Genomic DNA, 24,834 nt, shown 5'->3' on the forward strand with positions numbered 1-24,834 from the left:
TTTTTTGATCTACGTGGCAAGCTTTGTTCTTTTTGGATGCTTTGTTACCTACTCCAACTAAAGGTTCTATACAAGTATCTTTATGGTTGAACTCTGCAATTATCATCAACGGCTCTAAGGTACTGTGGAATGCCTGGCTACAAACAGGCATTATAACCCTGCAGGATTTGATGTGTCGAGGGCACTTAATATCCTTTCAAACCTTGCAACAGAATTTTGGATTGTCATTTTTGCAGTGTTTTAAATGGCTTCAACTCCAACATGCTCTTAAGCCAGATTTTCATCTCTTCACAATCCGGATGAACAGCCAAGCTCACCTGTTGTATGTTTTACTGTGGGATCTCTGGGCCATGAAGCTTCGGACTGTTACAAACTTATATGTTCATGCTTAAGAAACCTCTTTCTGACCTTCAGTCTGTTTGGTCTAGAGAAATGCAATGTACTGTCTAATCTGTGAATTGGAAGAAAGTGTGATCTTTGAGGATATAGTGTACGGCCTCTGCAACTTTGCAGCAATCCTTTTATTTTGTGCTACACAGAGTTTTGTAGACACCAGTGAGATTACAGAAATTAGACGCTACCTTGCCCAATGCTTGTTGGAACTATGTGGTGGATGTGGGTAAATTGGATCATCTTCTGTTTTATTGTCCACTTATTCGAGCATTTTGGCAAGAAATTTGGAGTAAAATACAATATATATTGGAAGTTTGTATATCCTTCTCATATGGCATGGTGATATGTGGAATACGTGCTGTTTCTGAGTCCTCATTAACAGTTAACAAAGATAAACTGTTTCTAATATTGATTGGAGTGGCACTACAGTTGATAGTTAAAAATTGGAAGTGTGTCACTCTTGAATTTTCATTTTTGGTGGAAAAACATTATCGTATGAAGCTAATTTAGCTGAAAGATCAGGGAATATGGCTTCTTTTGTAGATGTGTAGGGCCCTTTAGAGGGCTTTGTTAAACAAATTGTGTAAATAAAATTGACCTGCCAGACAAAATGGGGGGGTGGAGAGGGTGGGGATGGTGGGAGGGGGTTGGATATGGGAGGGAAGGGAAGGATTGATAAGATACTGTATACTGTGAGGGTTTTTCTCATGATGTGATTGGTGCTAGTTGTAAGACTGTTACTGACTTATTTTTTACTTTGCACTACCATGTATGATATTAAAAGTTTAATAAAGATTGAACTAGAAAAAAAAAAGCCACAACACTGATTGGTTTCTAAGAAAGTGTGGCACCTTCCCTGTTCAACCTTTACTGTGAAGCCATCTTCAGAAAAGGAAATTTGGAAAAAAAGATTGTTGGTTTCAAAGTTGATGGCTGAAATATAAACAACTTGTGCTATGCAGATGATACAACGCTCATCACCAGCAGCAAAGAAGACATGTTGTATCTCCTGAGAAAAGTCAAAGCTGAAAGTCATAACATGGGATTAGAACTGAGCATAAATAAGACGAAGATCATGAACACGGAAAATGATGAAGATTTTGAGCTTGAAGGCAATTGAAATCTTTTACAAATTCTATTCTATCTGCTGGGCTCTTTTGTAAACAAAGATGCAACTAGCAGAGAAGAAATACTCCACAGAATAGCACTTGGTCACTCTTCAATGAAGGTTCTTGACAAAGTATTAAAAGGCAAGGAAATAAGACGCCAAACAAAGATCAGACTTGTCCACACACTCATTTTCTCAATGGTCAATTATGGTTGCAAAAGCTGGACACTATAGAAACAAGACAGAAAGAAGATTGACTCTTTTGAGCTTCCTTGAACTGCCAGAAGAACTAACTAGAAGCCCAAATGATGAATTTATGATTGTCTATCTTATTTTGGTTATACTGTCAGAATAAAAAGATCATTGGAGAAGTACATCATGTTTGGGAAGATGGAAGGAACCAGGGGAAGAGGGCAACCTACAAACAGATTACTGGACACTTTGAAAACAGCCATGGGGATGACTTTGGAGGACCTTACCGGACTAGCACAAAACCGATTTCTTTTTAGATCTGTAATTCATCAAGTCACTAGGATTTGAGCATGAGTCAATGGCACATAAAGAACAAATGGATTGTAGAATGATTACACAGAATGTCATTTATATTTATTGAGCTTACTTCAGTTGGTTTTTCTGGAGCATCTTTATTCTCCGACACAGAGAAAGCATTATGCAGGTACAGTGGTACCTCGGTTTACGAGTGCACCAGTGCCGGTGCCCGAAGATCCTCCCTCTTCTGGCGCGGCCTGGGCTGGGCGGTGCATTGGAGATCCTCCTTCTTCTGGTCTGGGCTGGGCTGGACTGGCTTTGAGCATTTGCGCATGCTCAAAGCCTTCTGGTCTCGCTCTCAATCTCGGAGAGAGCGAGACCAGAAGGCTTTGAGCATGCGCAAATGCTCAAAGCCAGTCCAGCCCAGCCCAGACCAGAAGAAAGAGAATCTCCAATGCACCGCCCAGCCGCGCCAGAAGAGGGAGGATCTTCGGGCACCGGCACTGGTGCCAAGTCGGGTAAAGGGTGTCATTGACTGCTCGGGAGGGGGGAAAGTAGGATCGCAGTAGAGGGGGGCAACGCGAGCCGGGGGGGGATGCTGGTTCACAGGGGGGGGAAGCTGGATTGCGGGGAGGGGTTTGGAACAGCGTCGGATTCCTCAAGGGGGGGAGAATGGAGCAGCGCCGGTAGCCTCGTGGAGGGGGGGAGGAGGTGGAACCAATCAAAGCGCTTCTGGAACAAATTATGCTCGTAAACCAAGGTTCCACTGTATTTCCTTTGGAGGAGTGGGTGTTTCTGTTTAACAAGTTTTACTCTAGCAGAATCTATTGCAAACCATTTATTTACTGAACTCACTTCAGATATTATTCCTGGAGCATTCTCATTTTAAAGGACACAGAAAGCTTGACTTAGTATAAAAAATCCTATACTGTCAGAGCCCACAACAATCAATTTGTTCCTGGATTGTTTGTTGGAGCAGGAGTAGATAGGTTTCATATTGAATTTTGGGGAAACTCCTTTCAGTACAGCTGATTCTTTCCTCAGTTTGGTCTCAAAGCAGATGGGGCAATCTTTAATTGTTTAAATAGATTTTATTGGAATTAAGGCTAAACAGGTATTGTATTGAATTAGTCATGTTAATTATTTGATTAGGTAAAAATCAGTTATATGTCAATGATATAATTAGAGACACATAAGTGAAGAGGATGGGCTATGGATTATGCACATTATATAGGAAATACCACCCTTAGCTGGGTTGAGTGGATTTTTAAAGTTTTAGGACTGGCTGCTTGTGATCACCATCAGTGAAGAATTGTTTTTTAAAAGAAACCGGCATCTAACAATAGCTGCATCAAGGTACTGGTTGAGCAGATGCAGCCTTTGGCCTAGAGCTGACCTGTATGTGTTACCATTGTATATTGAGTCTTGCTGTTGTGTGGTTTATTCAACAAATAGGCACTCTTGGTGGAACTGTCTGATTACTACTGATATGTCTATTATAAAATGATTTTCTAGCTTCCTCTAACATTGCACTAATATAGTTAGGAATATTTTTCAGCAATCCAAGTTCTCCATCGGTTTATACCGTGTTTCCCCGAAAATAAGACCAACCCCAAAAATAAGCCCTAGCATCATTTTCGGGGTAGGTCTTAATATAAGCCATACCCCCCAAATAAGTCCTAGTCCTGGGATTCACCGGCAACTCTTCACCTGCCCCCCCCCCCCGCTGCCACCGCATAGCCGAACCCCTGCTGACCCTCCATCCTCTCCCCGCCAACAGCAAGCAAGCCCTACCTTCATCCAAAGCAGCATTGGGCCGGCAGCACTCTACAGGTTGCTTCGGCCTTGTCCGTTGGGGATTTCACTCTGCCATGCTACTGATGATGTCATCAGTAATGCAGCAGATTGAATTCCCCGACGGACAAGGCCAAAGCAGCCTGTTTAAAGTGCTGCCTGCCAGATGCTACTTTGGATGAAGGTAGGGCTCGCTCGCGATCGATAGGGAGGGAAGGATGGAGGGTCAGCAGGAGTTTGGCTGTGCGAGGAGGGTGGGTGCTCAAAGGTTCTGCTGCATGAGGGATGGGAGGGAGGGAAGGATAGAAGCTGGGCAAAGGTTATGCTGCATTAGGGATAGGAGGGGGAGTGAAGGATAGAAGCTGGGCAAAAGTTATGCTGCATGAGGGATGGGAGGGAGGAGAGAAAAGATGCTGCACATATGGGGGAGAGAAAGGAAAGAGGAAGAATTGGGGTAAAGGAGAGGAAGGGAGAGATGATCTTGTGCATACCCCGAAAATAAGACCTAGTGCGTTTTTTGGGTCCAAAATTAATATAAGCCACTGTCTTATTTGGGGGGAAACATGGTACCTTCCCAATATATGAATTAGTAACAATTATTTTTTTTTTAATGAACAGTTGTGGCAACCTAATTGTAACAGATACTTGCATGGCCTAGTATTAGGTACAGTAGGCTAAGAACAAGGCTTAAATATTGCTCTTCCCCATCTCCATCCTCCATTGCTTCTTGAACTTAATTTATTAGTTCTCTAGTACAGAGCCCTCCTTCCAAATCTTCATTGTAACTTACCTTGCATTGGACCTTTAAAAGACAAGTAATTAAAACATGCATCCAAGAAATAGATGGATAGATGAATTTACATGGCTGATATTAGCTATACAAAAATATTAGTAGGGAAAGGTACTGTATTATATATGACTATAAATGTCCCTGTTGCCCAAAGCAGCCAACACATTTCTTTTAGAATGTCACATGTGTTGGAAACAAAACAGTTTTTTTAATATCTGGTGCCTATGTCATACCTAGACGAGATGGCACATTTACTGCAAAATACATTTAAGTCTGTTTAGCTTTTTCAGATTTTCACAGCCAGATTAGCTATCCTCAGATCAGTTGTTAAATGAAATGGGCAGCCAGTGAAACTACTAGAAATTATATCTCCAAAAGGTACACTTTTGTGCTTGTTAATCTGCTTCCCCTGCAAGACATAGCACCTGTTTTTTTAGCAAAAACAAGGTGAGCTCATTATTCAGCTCACAACTTCATAAAAATATAGCACACCTACTCTACTCAGTTTCATAGTAACCTTAAAGAATTGAATTGAAAAATAGATCCATATTATCAAAAACATTTTGACTGAATTGGATATTACTACCAGTGACCTTATGCAGTTTAATACAGTATAATCTCGTTATAACGGACTTCAAGGGACCTGGAAAAATGGTCCGTTATATCCAGAGTTGATTTTTTAAAAACTTTATTTAGGGCAACTTGAAACAAAGTAAATCGATGAACAACAGTCACTGCACAAGCATATCAGCAACATCAATAATAAAACTCAGCAAAATATTGGTATGGCACGAAATGATTACAAACCAGAACACTGTACTGGTAAGAAAAATACTCTGTCATTTTTTTTCTGGGCTGCATTTTGATACTATATCACTGGCATGCCACGTGCCTTGTAGGCAAAGCCTGCATATCCGTTATAGCCGAATAAAACTACAGCTAAAAGCGGCTTTGGGGACCAAATAGTTGTCTGTTATATCTGAAAGTCCGTTATATGCGAGTCCATTATATCCGATGATTTTCTGTATGTTTATAATGGCGCTTGACCTCCTTATGGGGCAGGCAATGGCTGCCTATGCCCAGAGCACTTTTTGAATTTTTCCAGATAACATCTCCTAAACCTAAAGGATTGTCGGGATTTATAGCTAGAGTGATGTTATTGGGCAAAAAAGCCATTTTGACCAATTGGCTGTCAACTGACCCTCTGACATATAGTCATTGGAGATCCTTAATGATCATTCAAGCTTCTTTAAAGCATAGACACTTTGCAGCTCTTGATGGAGGTCCGGGACGCCGCTTTCAGGCAATTTGGGAACGCTTTTGGATGGATCTTACTCCTCATGCCCGGAGTAGACTTTTGAATGTTTGATTTGGAGTTGTGACTGTTTGAGTGCTCACGCTGTGGTTTTGTAGGGTGGGCTGGGGGTGTAGCTGGGGCTTATAATGTGCAGATACATAAGAAAAATATTTTATTTTGTTACCCTTTTCTGCATGCATTTTGCTATTTAATAAATATATTTCAACATAATGGCGCTTGGCTGGGACCAGCGGACCTCGTCCGCTATAGGCGAGATTCTTTTATAAGCAAGTCCGTTATAACGAGATTCTACTGTACGTATAAAAAATATTACAGTTTAAATAAATTTTTAGCCAGTTGGCATCCTGTGTTTGAGGTGTATGAAGATCAAGTGGTTTGATCATAAGTTTTTTAAAAGCTTTTTGTCTGAGTTGTGTGTGCCACATGAGATAACTGTGGCTTATAAGAAGGCATTGATAGTGAAAATATCAAAATCTTTCTGAAAGAAGAGAATGAGTGATTAGAAATGGGTAATTATTCTAAAATATAAACCATGAAGTGCAGAGGGGAAAAAGAAGACATATGTACTAGCTTTTTTTTTCTTCTCTTGCTTTCAATTTCCTCTTCTTACTTTTGTATTTCCAGCTTGGAGCTTATCTGTATGTTTCTTTTTTTGGGAGGGTTCTGCTATGTTTATATTTCTCCCCTTCTCCCTTAACTCAGGACAGTAGTTATAGCCCTCTATTAAGGACCATAAACCACGGCTCCATTTGAAACCTTGTTAACATTGATCTTAAAGAAATCCGATTATAACAATTGGGACTGGTGACACATACAAGTATAAAAGACATGCACATATAAATGCTGAATTCTCAGTGTCATTCGTTACATGTGTTGATGCCACAGGATGCACCAATTCTTTGCTTAAGGCACATGTGCCAAACACAAGGCCCACAGGCCGAATCCAACCCGTGGTGACTGTGCACCTAATACTATCACCTACCCACCGCTGAAATTTAAAATCTTTGGGCAGCTGACACAAAGCCAGCCTCCCACTGTCGTTCTGTCCCGGAAGTGTTTTTTCTGTAGCAGGAAGAGGAAGTGCAGCAGAAAGAACATTTCTGGGGCAGGCTGATGATGGGAGGCTGGCTTCGCATCAGCTGCCTGAAGATTTTAAATTTCAGTGGCAGGGAGGTGGTAGATGGGGGAGTCAGGAACTGGGGACAGGCCGTACCATAGGATCCAGCTGAGAGGGGAGAGCTGGGAATGGGAATGAGGGAAGGACATGCAGTATGGAGTTGGGAAAGCAAGAAGGATAGATACTACACAGGCTGGGAGGGGTTTAGGAAGAACAGAGGCTGCACAAGCTGGGGGTTAGGAAGGGAGGGAAAAAGAGATGCTGCTGGTTGGTGAGAGAATAGAAAAAGAAAATTATTGCGCAAGGGTGTGTGAAGTGGGAGGGAAAGAGATGGTATACATGGGGAAAAGCAGAAAGAGGGAGAATTGTTGGACATAATAGTGGTGGAGAGGTGGGAGGGAGAAATGTTACACTGGGGGGGGAGGAGAGATGACTCAAAGAAGAAAGAAATGTCAGGTGATGGAAGGAGGGAAGAGAAAGATGTCAGACCACTAGAATGGGAAGGAGAGCGATGCCAGACCAGGAAATGGAAGGGAAGGAGAGATGCCAAACTGCAGAAAGGAGAGGAGAGAAGGAGAGATATGTTAGACCACAGGAAAAGGGACGGTGGAAAAGATAGATGCCAGACCATGGGGAGAGGAGAGAGATTCCAGGCTATGGGAAGGAGAGGAGAAAGATGCCAGATTATATGAGGGGGGAAGGGGGAAGACAGTTGTCTGACAATGGGAGAGGGATGAGATGGTGCACAGGGATGGAGGGGAAGGGGAGGAGATGGTACCCAGCAATGGGTGTGGCAGGGAAGAGATAAGAAGAAATGCTTCTTATGGATTGATGGGAATAGGGGAGAAGAAAGAGAGAGGAGATGGTACACTTGGATAGATGGGAAGGGAAGACATGGAAAAGTAGATAGATTTTGAGAAGAAAGTTGAATGTTAAAAGTTAATGCTAAAGATGGATGTATGAACAAATTTACTGAAGTGTATTCAGGGATAATGAGTATATAAACTCAAGGCCAGAAAGAGCTACTATAAATACAAAAACACGGAACTGGCCTATGTTAATAGCTAGCCTATGGAGGGTGATCAAAGAAGTATATATAAAAATACTCAGAGATGTGAAACTCTGAAAGGAAGGCTGTGAAACCTCCCTTAGGTAAAGAGTTTACCTTCCAGTCATTGTTATCTTATAAAAAATCTTTGATCACAGGCTCCAAAGATATAGGTTGAATTGGTTTCGAAAAAACTTCAAAGAAAGTCCAAACAAATTGTTGCCTATAATGTCATGCAAACGTCACTGCACATTAACAGCTGATGGAAAGTTAACTTAACTTATAAGCAGGACTGAGGGGGTCCAAACGTGGCCCCGTTTCGATCCCTGCTTCAGGGGACCCGATTATGTTGTCTTTAAACAGATTCCTGGATGAAAATCATGCTGAAAAAACTTTGACTTTGTGACTTGCAGCAGGTAATTCTAATAAAAAACAAATATACCATATCGAGTGTGAGTGAACCACTATAATGCACCCACACGACTATATGGAACTAATACACACTGCTTAAGGCAAAAACTGAAATCGGGATGCACAAAATTCAGAAAGCTCCGTAGGAGCGTACATACCACTGGTGGAACATTGGTGGAAGTTGCTTCTGAATCTTCAAACCGCCAGACTGGGGCGATTTATTTGGCGTACTTTATACTAAAAGCGGCAAACATCGTCATGACGTCAAAAAACGTGATGACGTCGTGACGCTGAAAGATGTGTCCTCAGGCAAAAATAGCGGAATCCCTCCGCTACGCTGAACTTCAAAGGTGGAGTGGGGATAAAGAGCTAGAACTAAAGTTGTATTCTATAAATGTGCCCTTTGTATATTTCAAGAACTAAAGAAACGCCAGCCACTCTATCTCATTGTTTAAACTGTGAGGATGCAATGTATTCAAATTGTAAATCCACTTCTGCTCCTTCCGCCACAGAATTTTAGCTATGTCACCCCCTCTTGTGACTGTAACTACATTCAAAATAGAAAATTTCAGATCTGACAGTTCATGCTGTGAATCTATCCAATGGGATACTAGAGGGGCTTCCTTGACTCCTGATCTAATTCTGCTAAGGTGTTCTCCTATTCTAACTCTGATGCTGCGAATAGTGCAGCCTACGTAATGGAGGTGGCAAGGGCACTGTATGATGTATACAACCTGTTCAGTACAACAATTAGTGGCTGAACATCGTGATCTAAATTGAGCCCTTCTTTGATCACCCTCCATAGGCTAGCTATTAACATAGGCCAGTTCCGTGTTTTTGTATTTAAAGATGAATGTATGGCAGAAAGTGAAGGAGAGAAAAATAGCAAATAGATAAGGTGGACCTGGATACACAGTTAAGAGCACAGACAGAAGGAAGTGCAGCCAGAGTCTGGGAAAAGATGGTTTGAAAAACAAAATCACCAGACAACAAAGGTAGGGGAAATTACATCTGCTGTCTATATTTTGCACTGTTCAGGAAGAAATACATTTGTTTCTTGTATATTTGTTTCAAATACATTTGTTTCTTGTATCTTAGAGTTTCATTTGTATATATTAGTACTTTTTGTTTGTGGTCCTATATTTGCATAGGGGTTATCTGTGTTCTGCATGTTTGACCAAAACCAGATGTTCTGATAGGAATGAATGTTGAAAAACATACAGTGTGCTTTGTGTAATTTAATTATGTGGTTAACCATTATGTGGTGTTAATAAGATTATATTGTATGTGTATATATGAAAAATGAATGGAAAAAATGGTATTACAATTAGTACTATTATGGGGGTGGGGGTCTGGGTTGGAGCTTTAGGGCCCCCCCCAAACAAAAAAAGCATTCCGCTGCCTATGCCTAGAATGACTATTTGAATAAAGTTGGGATTAAGTATTGTAACATCTATGAGGTGAAAATAACCAGGTGAATCGTTGGAATGGCGTCTCAGGGTGAGGAAGGATCTATGCTTCTACTAAGACTAAGTTTTGTAATATAATATTTGGCCCACATCTTTGCCTGTGTTTTAGATTTCAACCCATTATGTGATTGATTTTGGTACCCCTGGTTTAAGGAAAGGTCAGTTTCAAGCAACTATACCTTTACTGGGCTGAATTTACAGAGGCTCTTCCAAGATTAGGGTTTGCAAGTTGGAAATGAGGAAAATATGGTTGGTTGGTTTTTTAAAAATTTGTTGTATGTTATCTTTTATTTGCTGTCTCTTTGGAGGCAGATTGGTAGTATAGTAAGCATTGAAATAAAAAGATAATTCTAAAGGTGTATATGGTTTACAGCTACTAGTGATTTTACAGGGGGATACATATGTATTAGAAAAAAAAAAATCCCTGTTGGCTTTTGCACCTCTTCTGAATCATGCATGTGCGTTATCTAACTGCTTATTTTGACCAGAGCTTCAAACAAGTGATTGAAGGGGCAATTGTGCTTAATCCTCTGGCATTTAAAATGAGCCAAAATGGAATAAATCAGACTTTAGGAGCTTGGCTCCTTAATTGGTGTCTGTTATACATGTAGTTTTGTGAAATCTGGAACTTGAATATATAATAGCCAGTGCGTATACCTATGGGCAGCAAAAGAAACTGCACTTAGACATTTAAGGACTAGCACTTACATACAAACCACCAAGTGTTGCCACTCTTGTCTATACATGTATTTTCTGTGGCCCTTTGTTTTGTTTTGCATTTTGTATAATATGTAATAACTCAGTGCCCTTGTGTAAAAAGGTTATAAATTATGAATGTTCTGACTTAGACATTGCATTTCCAAAGTGGATGCCTTATGGAAAATGTGGCTTCATATCTGCCAACTGGAGGATCAGTATTCAGCCTGCAGTGGTAAGAGGCTTGCAAGCCAGGGCCAGTTTTAGGCATGTTGGGGCTCAGGGGACTCCTGATCCCCTCTCCTCTCTGTACTCTCCCCCCGATATCCCAACCTCCCATTACTACCACACACATAAATTATTTCTTTACAAACAAAACCCAGACCTTTACCAAATACAGAACAAGGGATCACAAATAGAAACTGAACTGGGAACCCCAAGAAATTAAACTCAGCAAGTATTACAACACTGGAGAAATAAAAATAGATATGCACTTCTTTCTGTACTTGAACACACAGGGGTCCTAGGTCCAGGTCCACTAAAAATTAGCCACCTACCTTGCTGTGACTGGTGTCCCTGAGCTGCCACCAGCTGCAGAGCTTGAAAAGTTCTGGCCGCCGGACAGGAGGAAGAAGTCTTCAGCTGGCAGAGCTTTGGGAACTTAGGAGGCTTGGGGCATGGCAGGAAGAAAACCCATTTTGGGCTCAGGCCTGCTATTCATCCCCACCCCTTACTCCACATCAGCTGTCTGGTAAAACACTGAACACAACACAAATATCTGTGGTGCACATATCCCAAATATAACATATCCAGGTAATACATTTAAAGTAAAACACTTTTTTCTACCTTTGGACATTTTATTTTTCCTTCATGTTGGTCCTATTCTTCTCTCCTATGTTTTCTGATAATTCTCTTTCCAGTAGTTGCTGTCCACCAGGATTTAAAAAGGCAAAACAAATGTATGTTTCCCTGGCAGAGAGCTGAGCGCTTACCTAAATTAGCCAGGCGACACACCTGGTTAAAAGACGTTAGGAAGAACACTGCACATCACGGTCTGTGACGCAATATTCACTCTATAAGACGCACAGATATTTCCATCCACTTTTGGGGAAAAAAGTGTGTCTTATGGATCAAAAAATATGGTACTATCCTCCTCTCATTCATCTCCTTGCCACCCCCTCAGTCTCTCCCACATGATTCCACAATTTCCAGTATATTCCCTCCCTCCATTTTTGTAACCCAGTATCTCCTGTCCCTTCCCCCCTCATGATCTGGCATCTCCCTGTCCTTTTTCCTCCACCATCTTCCAGTTCCATCTCCCTTTACTTCCTGTCCCTTCCACCCATCCCCTATCTCGATCCATCATCTTCATTTAATTCCATGCATTTTTTAATTCTGTCACCATTTTCATCACTACCTCCCTCAGGAGGGCATTCCAGACATCAGCCACCTTCTCTGTGAAAAAGAAAAAAAGTCCCGACCTTATTCCTAAGTTTTTTTTACTACCCCTTAACCTCAATTCATGCCCTCTTGTTTTACCATTTTACCTTCTCTAGAAAAGGTTTGCTTCTGTATTAATACCTTTCAAGAATACAAACATCTGTATCTTATCTCCCTTCACTCCTCTTCTCTGGAGTATACATATTCAGGTCTTCCAGTCTCTTCTTATACGTTTTTTGTTAGAAGCCCCATACCATTTTCATCGTCTCCCTCTGGACCACTTATGCTGCAATGCCACTCCCTGAAGAGGGCCATCTGAGGTCTCTGCTTCACTCTAATTATAGGGCTGCCCCTGAGTAGACAGTTTCACTTTAGAATTCAACATTGTACATGGACCAAATGGTCATCACCCATCGCTTCATCACTCCCAGGCTCTTTTGGTCTTCCCTACTAGTATTGTCAGGTTCCTCCGGACACAATTTTAATAGCACAGTTCTTAAAACACATGTCCAGGCTCTTTCAACACTTCCCTGGTCTCTCAGGCTGCCAAGGATTGTTTCAGCCTTCACCAGCCCCTCTGGTCAGCACCGGTCACTCATTCCAGTCACTACTAGTCATCTCTGGACATTCTGGTACCAGTCTTTCTGGTCGCCACCAGTCACTCACTCTAGTTGCTGGCCTCTTGGGTCCCCGTTGGTCCTGGATACCACCAGTCCCTCTGATTGTCAGCCTCTTGGCTCCAGCCAGTCACTCTGATTCCTCCACTGGTCACCACAAGTCTTTCCCACTGGTCTCTCTACCAGCCAGTGTCAGCCAAGATTCCACTGGTATGCTGGTCCCTCCACAGATTCTCTGTCACTGGTAACTCCCTGAGGGCTTCCCCAGTCCATCAGACACTCATACTGAGGACTCTCCTGGTCCCTCAGACACCCTCTACTCTGGGGCCACTACCACTCTTTGTGATTGCCAGCCTCTCAGGTTCCCCAAGCACTCTCCCTTAGGACTCTCCAAGTCCTTCAAGCACTCTCCACTGGGCCCTCTATTGGTGATCAAGATTGAGTTCTCTCCAGTCACTCCAAACTCTACCAGATAGGCTAGGGCAAGGCGGGGCTGTCAGCACAAGTCAGCCTATACAGAACAGAGTATTTCTCCACTGCACCAATGAGCAAGGGAGACTGTGGCCCCTGCCCAACAGATTTTGGATCAAGAGTACAAGTATATGTATTTCCAATTGAAAATATTTATTCAGTATGTATCAAAAGCCAACTAATTACAAATGCAGCCTTTCAATAAAGATCCCAATAATAATAATAATAATATAATTGTATATAAAGGAGGAGTCTCAAAGAGAGTTTCAAACTATTTAACTATCTGTACAGAGTCCTCAACTTACTTTGGCTTCATCTTCCTATATACTATTATGTTAAAATACTATGTGACATCATTTCCCAAGCTTTACACAATTGGTTAAAAGGGGAGAGTGTGATACAGTGATTAAAGCTATAGCATAAGCACCCTGAGGTTGTAGGTTCAAACCCACCCGGCTCATTGTGACCCTGGGCAAGTCATGTAATCTCCCCTTCCTCATCCCCCCCCCCCATTGCCCCAGGTACATTAGACAGATTGAGCCTGCTAGATCAGACAGGAGGAAATGCCCGAGTACCTGAATAAATTAATGTAAACTATTCTGAACTCTCTGGGGAGAACAATATAGAAAATTGAATAAATAAAATAAATGAATATTTCCATGCCATATAAGACATTCTTTACAGTTTGCTTTATATCAGGGGTGCACAACTCCAGCCCTCGAGGGCCGAATCCAGTCGGGTTTTCAGGATTTCCCCATTGAATTTGCATGAACATATGAATTGCTATCTCAGGATCAGACCCTGGGTCCATCAAGTCCGGTGATCCGCATACACAGAGGCCCCGCCAGGTGTACCCTGGCATAGTTTTAGTCCCCATATCACTGTATGCTTCTATTTGCCTGCATTTGGTATGCATATTGATCTTATGCATATTCATTTGGAAAATCCTGAAAACTTGGCCTAGCGAGGGCCGAAGTTGTGCACCCCTGCTTTATATGATACAATTAAGTTTGCTTTATTATTTAAATAACAGCAGTATCTTGCTTAACTCATTAAAAACTTAAATGTTTAATTATACAGCAACAACCAGAGTATTAAAGTTCACAATAAAGTATGAGAGGCAAATCTATATTCTGAAATTCAACCTCAAGATTAGTCCTGCATTTTCTAGCAGCGCCACAGCACAAGAAACTAGAAGTCATGTTTGTGAAGCAAAGATTAGAAGAGCCTTTGGAAAACTGCTTTTATACATACCATTCTAAAATTTGAAAACAGCAGGAACAACCAAGCATATCTTTATAACACAATCCTTTTTGGATGCTACACAAATTTCCAAACTCACACACACAAGCATTCATTCTGGGGCCCCAGGCATACACACCACACACAATACAATCTTATATAACTATTATAAGAAATATCAAATAAGTAAGGCTTTTAACTCTAAAATCTAATTAAATACATTATTATAAAAGTAAAACATGAGAGCAAAAGAAGAAGTGACATAGAAAAAAGACAGGAAACCAGAGCTCAGCTAACATACCCAGAGATAAGAACAGGAAATAAAGGAGGGCAAGAAGTCTTTTGGTTGAAGGCAAAGTTTTAAATTTCTGCCTCTGTAGATTTCAGTTATATTTAATTCAACTTTTATTACCTGAGTTTCATTAATGGTCCAGCAAGAACTCGCTTATTTTTTCTTTTTCATTCTCATTGCTCATTCACAGTTTCCTAACCGTCTGCTGGCTGCATACCTTCTTATATATAAAAGTCTATGAGGCTCATAATCGAAAGAGAAAAACGTCCAAAAACCGGACTAAGTCGGCACTTGGACGATTATCAGTCAAAAACGTCCAAGTGCCGATAACAAAACCGGGTTTTGGATGTATTTAAAAATGACCTAGGCCTTCACAATGCCGTTGAACGACCATAGCTAAATGGGGCATTTCAGGAGGAGTGTCGAGGGCGGGATGTGGGCAGGCTTAGACTTAGTCATACTGCATGTATAACCGAAAGTTATACAGCACAGCATAGACGGAACTTGGACGTTGTGACTTAGACCATTTAAAACATGGTCTAAGTCACAAAAACCCAACTAAAGTCACCAGATAAGCACTGCAGACACAAACTACAGACCCCCACACACTACCCCAGTGATCACTGCCCCCCCAACCCCATACAAATCATAATCATACCTTTAAAATTCAGCCTCCAGACCATCATCACCTGGCAGCCTGGCATAGGAAAGCCTAGTCGAACTGCACAGAGGCGGCTTAAGTTGTCTTGGGGGTGGGTTAGGGACCCATGGAGAGGAGGACCCATGCCCATAAGCCACTGTAATCACTGTATTGCTGGTTAAACATGTGCACTCCCCTAAAAACAAACAAACATTTTTGTACTGCCCTATAAGTGGCTATTGGGGTGGCAGAGATAGGTGGGTCTAGGGGATTGGAGGTGGTTTTGGGGCTCACCATTATCTATAAGGGAGCTGTAGTGATATGAAGACATGGCACCCTTTTTATGAAGTTCACAGCAGTGCCCTGTAAGGTACCCCACTATTTAGGTGCCATGTCTGGTTGTCCAGTCCGTCACTTTGTAGACCCCTCCCACATCCAAAAGGTCTGTTTCTAGGCGTTTTTGCCTTGGACAAAAATGTGGTATAAAGATGGATGATTTAGCAGCTTGGACGATCAGGCCGGCAGGACGTATAGTTAGACGATTTTCGAAACTGAAAATAATTTGGACGTATTTTTCAAAAATGTATCTTAAGTTGTTTTTTACTTTGGACGACTTGCGACTTAAACAAAAACGGACTTAGATGTTCCTTTCGATTATGCCCCTCCACATTTTCTTGTGTTTGCACATACCAACAAATTATTCAGCTAACAATACCCAGAGATAAGAATAGGAAATAAAGGAGGGCAAGAAGTCTTTTTGTTGAAAGGCAAAGTTTTAGATTTCTGCCTCTGTAGATTTCATTTAATTCAACTTTTATTACCAGAGTTTCATTAATGGTCCAGCAAGGACTCACATATTTTTTCTTTTTTATTCTTATTACTCGTTCACAGTTTCCTGACCATCTGCTGGCTACATACCTTTTTACATATAAAATGTGTATATTTTCTTATGTTTGCACATACCAACAAATTGCTTCCCATACATCCTCCAGGCTTAGAGAGGTCTGCTATTTAAGCCACAGTGCCACATCTTCACCCCCGTCCACGGTCCCCCATCAATACTAGTCAGACTCTCAACTGTACCGGGCCCTCTGTCAGTCAATACCAGTCAGTACTTGTATTGAGGGCTTACCGGGAGTCAGGCTGAAGCCAGCATTCTTCATCCTGAGGGTCACCCAAGCTCCCATAAGAGTTCTTGCCGTTCTCAGCTCTGTCCTAGAGCTGTTCTTTTTCACTCAGGGTGAATGGACAGCTCCCAGGTGCCTTTGTAGGATCCTATATGCAAATGAGTTAAATTTCAACTGCTGAGGCTTCCCACTGCTGGCCAGTGACAGGAACTTCACCCTGTCACAAATATACAAACTATGGTGGCAAATCACTGAGAGCAACACAAACTCTCTCTCTGATATCCACTGTTGTGTAGCATATAACACAAAATTTTGCAAATAGATCTTAAAAAGCATAATATACCATACCAGCACCAATGCTAATGGAAAGCCATGTCTCTTTCACACATGCAGAACACAAACCCTCACCCAGTATAAAATAAGTAACCACAAACTAAAATAGAAATTAAAATTAAACTGAACCCCCAAGAAACCAGACTCTGCAAACAGTGCAACACTAGAGAAAGAGAAACCTGTAATACATGTTGAAGTTGCAAATATAGACATATTCCAAAACATGTTCCAAAAACATGTTCCAAAACTGACATATTCCAAACACTACATTACACTTACAAATAAAGCAAAAATGTAAAATACGATACCATTTTATTAAACTAAATACATTTTTCAAATAGCTTTCCAAGATCAAAACCCCTTCCTCAGGTCAGGACAATTCACTGCTGTTATGGTATTCTGTTCTGACCTGAGAAAGGTGGTAGTTTTGGTCTCTGAAAGTTTGTCAGAAAGATATTAAAATTAGTCCAATAAAAATAGCACCTTATTTCCATTTTCTATTTTTATTTATTAACATAGCTTTGCTACCATACTACTTTTATCTTAAACAGGAAATAAAATTATTTTTTGTATCTTTGCAATTTTTCTAACCATGGTCCCAGTCTCTGGTTTCTGTTTTTCCTTGTTTTCTCTTCTCTTATCAGGATTTCCTGTCTGTCTGTTATTGTTCTGTCCTTCTTTCAGTGCACAGTGAGGTTGAGCAGCTGTGTGACCTGCTACCAAAAGATGCATGGCTGCACAGCTTAGAGGGAACATTGTTATTCCTTTTTATTTTTTATCTAATCAACTTTCTTCCTCCTCCTCACATCCTCCTATTCCCTTTTATCTGCTTCCCATTACTACATTTCTACTCTCTATTTTCATTATTCTGTTCTCATTTGTTTCCTTGATAACTTTACCACAGGAATCCATTATTTCTAGCATCTCTCCTTCTTGACACTTTCTCCACCCTTGTAACCCAGAATTTCATTCCTTCCTTTTCTTCTCTATCCCTCCCACAACTCCAGCATCTCTCCTTCCTGTCTTTCTATTCCCTCCTCCCAAATCTGACATCTATACTCCCTCCCTTCCCCTTTCTGGCCCTGAGTCCATCTCCCCTTTGCCTTTTACTGTCCATTTATACTCTCCCTCCTCTGCTTTCCCTGAGTTGTCCATCTCTCTCTCCCACTTCTGCCCCTCCCTTCAATCTTTCCTTTTCCCATTTTGCATTCTCCATATTTTGCCCTTCTCCTCCAAGTCCATTTCTCTCTTTTGCTCCCCTCTGTCATCTCTCCCTGAACCCCTTCATCTCCTCTTCCCTCCATGTCCATCTCTCCCTATATCCTCCTCTAAGTCCATCTCTCTCTGTCACCTTTTATCCCACTCTGCCACTTTTCCTTGTCCTCCTCCTAACCCCTCTGCACTCCAAGTTCATCTCTTTTTCAAATCTGACTTATCTCCCTCCAGTCCTCCTTCCCTTACCTCATCCCTGAGTTTCGCATCTCTCCCTTCTTCCCTTACTTGAGTCCAATATCTCTTTCTTTTCCCACTCCCTCCCTGTCCTGTATCTTCCTTCTACCTCTCCCCAAATCCAACATGTCTCAGGAGGAGTATTATTTCTAGGTGGCCGGCATACCTGTTGGTTGGTGCTCTCTGTCATGTCCCTTCCCCAGCATCTACTCCTTTTCCCCCCTATCCCCCCCCCCCCGCCAGCATGTGTGTCTACCTTAAATTTGTTATAAAAGTGGGCTGCAGTTGAGAGAAGGCGCCAGGGCCGGCAGCAGGGCAGTACTATGAGTCACTGCCACCACTTGGCAACTTTTACAACAAATTTAAGGTAGAGGCATGCAGGGGTGGATAAAAAGAGTAGAAACCAGTGAAGGGGCACAGCAGAGAGAGCCTGACCTTGGGGACCCCTGGAGTTGTGGGGCCCAAGGCAGTTGCCCTGTTTGCCCTCTCTTAACGCCGACCCTGCTTCTAGCTACAGGCTGACCTAATTCCATATATTCAATGCTAAGGTATGTCAGCTGATCCAGAAGTTAACCGGGCTCCAGCTGATGCTTTGCTGTCCTACCTGTATACACTTAGTTGGTTAGAGGATTGAATATGGCTACTAATAGGTTAAGCAAGCTGGTGTTTTGCTCTGTCTCCACTTTCAACCTGCCTCTAACCTAGTCAAAAAGGGGGATGGCCGGTTAGATATGATATTCAACATCACCACTCAAGTTAAGTGCCACTGAATATCAGCAACTAGCTAGCCCTGTGTTCCTCTCCTACCTGGTTAAACCCTTTTGAATATCATTGAGTAATGACTGGTATATCACCCTTCCCAGGGTTTGTGAACACAGCATGCCTAGCCCCTGCTGGACTAGGAATCAAACTCTTGTCCTTTAAATGACAATGCATAGCACTACCATGTTGCTGTTGGACTATGCTTCTATGGTTTTAAAAATTCATACTTGAATAGGTATACAGTTGATATTTGCTCAGTTACAATCAATGAGTATTTTCTTTGTGTAAATGGTAATGAGACCATTAGGAGTATGATCACCTTAAATGTAGCCCTTTGAATCTGAGGTAATTAAACACCTCTAGAATGAAAAAAAAAGGGCATTGAAGGCTAAGTGAGGAATAATCGGATGCACAGGTGGTGTGGCGCCTTTGAGAATTGGAAAGAAAAACATTTTCCTTGATAGACTATTTCAAAGGATGAGAATGCTACCATTATCAGTAAGGGCACTTTTTAAAATCCTTTTTTGTTAAACTTTTTGTCTATATAGGGTTTGTGAATTGTTCATAGGAGAATAATTCATTTTTAAATTTTAAAGATTTCAGTATAAAACCATACTATTCAGGATAGCAATATTGTATATTGATAGATTAATAAGCTATATATATATTTGTTACAAATGGCCATGAATTTGGTCTTGGAGGATGAGATGCACAATGTCTGCATCTATGAGACAAACATGGTTTTTTCTGTTGCATAGAGCATTCTGGACCCCTGTTCATTTACAAAAATTAGATAGCTCTAAGTCTGATAGATGTTGGCATTGTCATCTTGAAGCAGGGACTTTAGACTATTTATTGTTCTATTGTCCATTTATTATAGATTTTTGGAAATCAATTTGGGGCCAAATTAATAGTTTATTAGAAAATCATGTGGCATTACCATATGATACAATATTATTTGGCTTGTCTATGAGGGCTAAGAGCCAAATATCTTCCAAAAATAATAAACTCTTACTTATTTTAACAGGAGTTGCCATACAACAAGAAACATGCAATTGGAAAAATTGGAATAGATTAAACTACAGTTTTTGGTGGAATTCAGTGTGTCATATTTATAGAATGGAAAGAACATTAGCTATTCAGAAAGGAAATTTTAATAACTTTCAAGATGTGTGGGGGCCATTAACAAATTATTGCAATGAATAAGTATTATTTTCCCTGATTTGTACAAATGTAAGAATGGGGAGGGGGGATTTTATCATATGGTATAAGCCTTATGAGATGTTGAAAGGATGGGAGGGAAAGGGATAATTCTATCTAATATGAAGAATTGTAGAGTTTCAAGTGATATATTTGAGTTAAAATGGTTGATACCTTTTGATGCACTTGATGTAAGTTATAAAAATGAATAAAGAATTACAAAAAAAAGAAATAATTAATAATAATAATAATAGTAGTAGTAGTAGTAGTAGTGTGTAACTTTGAGCAAGTCATAAAATTTGCTTGTTTACATTTTAATCCCCCCTTTTATGAAGCTGCGTTAGGTTTTTTTATTGCCGGCCACAACAGTATTAGCTCCAACGCACATAGGAATTATATGCGCGTCAGAGCTAATACCGTCAAGGCTGGCAATAAAAAAGCCTAACGCAGCTTCGTAAAAAGGGGGGTTAAAATGTAAACAAGCAAATTTTATGACTTGCTCAAAGTTACACACTAACAGATATATGCATAGCTTATGAGATTGTGAGGCCACACAGGTTCTATGAGTGTTGGATCTAATACTACCATGGCCTGCATTAAAAAAGCCTAACGCAGCTTTGTAAAAAGGCAGGGAGGGGGGAATGTAAGTTCCTTTAGGAAGAGACAGCATAAAGCAAATTTGAGTTCTGAAGGAAGGACCTGTGTGGATTCATAGTCTCATATACTTTATTAGCCCTGCATAATTCTTGTGTTGATCTAATAAATGGCATCACAACCTGCAAGGAATTGAAGGTTCATATGATGTAACCATGATGAAGAAAAGATAACAAGTGGGATATCAGGGTTTAAAATAAAAGGGAAAAATTACACATTAGATAGAAGTAGTGGTGTTGTGGCACTGTGCTCAGGATTCCCTGTGTCAGGTGTGATCCAAATTCTGCAGAAAACAAACTAAGCTAACTTTGGATAACCACCACCATGGGCGTCGGAACAGGGAAGGCCACAAGGGCCATAGCCTCTCCAAAGATTGTCAGTTCCTGCCCACCCACTCCACTCCCAGTGCTGTACTTTTAAATCTTCAGGCATCTGCCGAGCAGCATCAATGAGCAGGCCAATCCCGGAACCCTTCATTCTACTTTTGGGGGCAGGCCTGCTCATTGATGCTGCGTGGCGGCTGCCCGAAAATTTAAAAGTACAGTGCTAGGAGGAGGTGGGGGGATGTTGGGAGATGGTGAGAGGCTGTACTACAGGATTCTGCTGACTAGGGCGGAGGCCCAGGCACCCCCTCCCCCAAACAAAACAGCATTCCTCTGTCTATGGCCACAACTTATACCTGGGAGTGAGCTGCAAGGATTAGATCTACTCTTTGTATATGTTGAGTACTCGATGGTTGTTTGCTTATCTGTTGGGTATCCGATGGTAGTGTGTTATTTCATATGTTCTTAAATAAAGTTATTAGTAATATAAGATGTTGTTATAATACTAATTTTGCACACATGAACACCACTGAAGCATTTATATTGCAAAATAAGTCTTTCTAAAAATTTCTGTGATATAGGTACAAGATCCATTATCCAAAATCCTTGGGACCACGCATATTGTGGTTTTCGGAATGGTAATGTTAAGTCAGAAAAAGACAGACCATAACATTGCCACCAAACTTGTTTTAATTTCAAAATAAGGCAGACATTAAACACTTTAAGCCAGTGTCCCTGCCTCAAATTTTCATGTAGGACAGATATAAAATACAGGAGTACATATCTCAACAATTTTCTAACACTAACAGCAGCTAATGAATGAGCACCATGTTGTTTATGGAAAGAGTGTGCATGAACATTATAGATGGCCAAAGTTTATGCCAATAATTTTTTTTAATACTGATCTAGATACATCTTTCCAGGCATTGGCAAGTGCATAAATGTCATCCTTGAGAAAGTCTTGAATTTTTATTCCTCTGCTAATTGCATTAAGCCGTGGGTTGCTTCAGGGGTTCCATCAGGAGCAAGTGGGTATCCCTCCTGCTGTGGACAGTATGGGGGTTCAGGGATGGCGACGGGAGGGAGTGGGCATCTCTCCTGCTGGCCGAAGCGGTGGGGTTTGGGAGTTCCCTGCCACTGTCACTCAGCAGATTGCAGCAGGGAGATACCTAGAATTGCTAAGGATATGATAATCAAAGTACAGATAACTAGAGTAATCAGGATATATGTAAATCTAAGATGAACATAGAAAATGATACAGGTATTATGTGTGCAAATAAGTAGGATTTAGTACTAGGCCAATTGGGTTTTCAAGCTAGCCCTAATGAATATGCATGAAGCAGATTTGCATACCTATCACTTCCTTTATATTCAAATCTCTCTCATGCATAGTCATTAGGGCTAGCCTGAAAACCCGATTGGCCTGGTGGTCTTCCAGGACAGGGTTGGGAACCACTGGCCTAGACCACTTGACGTGGAATGGCCTTCATTCATCAGCTGTTGTCAGTATTTTTCTGGGAACATAGAGCCAGTAGAGAGCTGTTTCATCAGCATTGTCAATTTGTTCAGGGCCAAGGTTTCCATCAGATATCCACTTAGCAAATTCATTAATGTAACTTTCAACTGCCTTGTAATCAGCAGAAGCTTTTTCATCACAAATTTTGAAATATTTAACCATGGCACTTCTTAAATTTCTGTAGCCAACCTTCTGAACATTCACACTCGCTGTCAATGTTCAGTTCTTGATGGTATTTTTTGTCTTGTTCATTACCATGATCAAACCAGTCAATGGCATGCATTCAAGCCTTTGGTGAACCCACTCAATTGACACACAATCTAAATCTTCGTTTTCTGCCCTATACAATGTTTTTTCTGGTTTTCATTCATTTCTGATCATCACTCTAACTGTAAATCTTCAACAACTTATCTTTCTGTTTCTTTAAGTCATAAAGTGGTTGTTCCCATACCATATTTTTTATTCAGCCACTGTACAAACACACCTTGATCAATCTTCTTCAATACCTCAACTTTCTGTTTAATTGACAGAGATAAACACTTCCTTTTCTGTTTCTCTCTACCACCCTGAGTGGAATCTGCATCTATCTTTGCCATTTTCTAGCCCGCCAACCTTTTCTACTTCTCACTGCCACCCTGAGGGGAATCTGCAACTCTTCTTTGCTTCTTTCTAGTTCTCCAACCTTTTCAGCTTCTCACTGTCACCCTCAATGGAATCTGAAGCTCTTCTTTGCCACTTTCCAGCCCTCCGACCTGAATTATGTAGAGATCAGAAGAAAAGCATATGCCTGCATTGGTTACAGTATGTGCCACTTCAGGGCAATTGACTACTTCTGGTTTGTGTCAAATTTCGATTATTGGAGTTTTTTGGTTTTTGGAATTTCAAATAAAGGATCTTGAAAATGTAATTGGCTATGTTATTTTTTTGTCATTTATCCATTTAAGAACACAAGATGTGGACAGACCACAGGACTACTGATACCATTAGGCAAACTAGTCAGCTGCCTAAAATGGCACTATTTTGAGAGGAGGAGGAGCCATCGGTGCTGTGGGCAAAATTAAATGGGGAAGAAAAGCTTGTTTTCCTTTGCCCTCTCCTCTCCCACCATACTTTTCCAGGGTGATGAATATTCTGGGGCAGAGAATTGGTCCAGACAGGCTGGGGATCTCTCAGTCTCTCCCCCCCCTGCTGTTTCCACACATTGCAGCATTGAGCCTTCCAGGAACCTCAGCTTGATTGAAGCATGTGATTCTTCTTCTTCCAGCTGCATCTGGAGTTTATTTGCAAGTCTTAGCTACCTTCTCCCACCTTTTTTCTCAGTTTAATGTATTCAGCAACACAATCTTATCTAATTACAATCAGTGACTTGCTTGGGGAGCTGAATTAGGGCTGATTCTAGATAAACCAGTGCCTTTTGCAAAAATGGAACTTGGCATCCCCTTATGGTAATAGCTTTGGCACAACACCCCCTCCATTTAGTAGTGTGATTCCAACATTCAAAAATGCAGGAGTGAAGGGGTTGGGGTGGGTGGGCCGAATTAGGACTGATTGGTTGGGGGGAGGTGATGGTTGAGGGATTGTGGCTGTTACTTTCATGCTTCTATAGTACTTTGTTGGCTATCTTTGGATATTAAGGGGGTTACAGGGTAGTTTGCTTCAATGGCTAGTGACCTGCTGTTCGGGGAGGGGGGAGGGGGAGTTCTTTCCAAAGTGTTATGCAAATTGTTGTTCTTCATCTTGTGTATTGTTAGCGGTATTGTATTTGGTGTTTCTTGTACTGATGAGTAAGTAGAGTGTTAATTTTTCTAAATAAAGAATTGTAAAAAGGCAGGAAATAAATCCTAATATATAAATAAGCAACTAAAATCACAGGTTCTCAAGAAGGAGTTTGGTATCTATGGGAGGGAACATAAGAACATAAGTAATGCCTCTGCTGAGTCATACCAGAGGTCCATCATGCCCAGCAGTCCGCTCACGCAGCGGCCCATCAGGTCCAGGACCTGTATAGTAATCCTCTATCTATACCCTTCTATCCCCTTTTCCTTCAGGAAATCATCCAATCCCTTTTTGAACCCCCAAACCGTACTCTGTCCTATCACGCCCTCTGGAAGCGAATTCCAGGTGTTCACCACCCT

The 24,834-nt window shown here is 41.2% G+C and overlaps 1 protein-coding gene across 4 annotated transcripts in view; it reads left to right on the forward strand.

Annotated features, from left to right (window-relative positions):
• Positions 1-24,834, forward strand: part of DENND1A (DENN domain containing 1A) — a 994,598-nt gene that overhangs the window by 583,743 nt on the left and 386,021 nt on the right. The gene's annotated exons all lie outside the window — the stretch shown is intronic.

The sequence above is a fragment of the Geotrypetes seraphini genome, chromosome 10, assembly GCF_902459505.1.
Source record: "Geotrypetes seraphini chromosome 10, aGeoSer1.1, whole genome shotgun sequence".
NCBI lineage: Eukaryota > Metazoa > Chordata > Amphibia > Gymnophiona > Dermophiidae > Geotrypetes > Geotrypetes seraphini.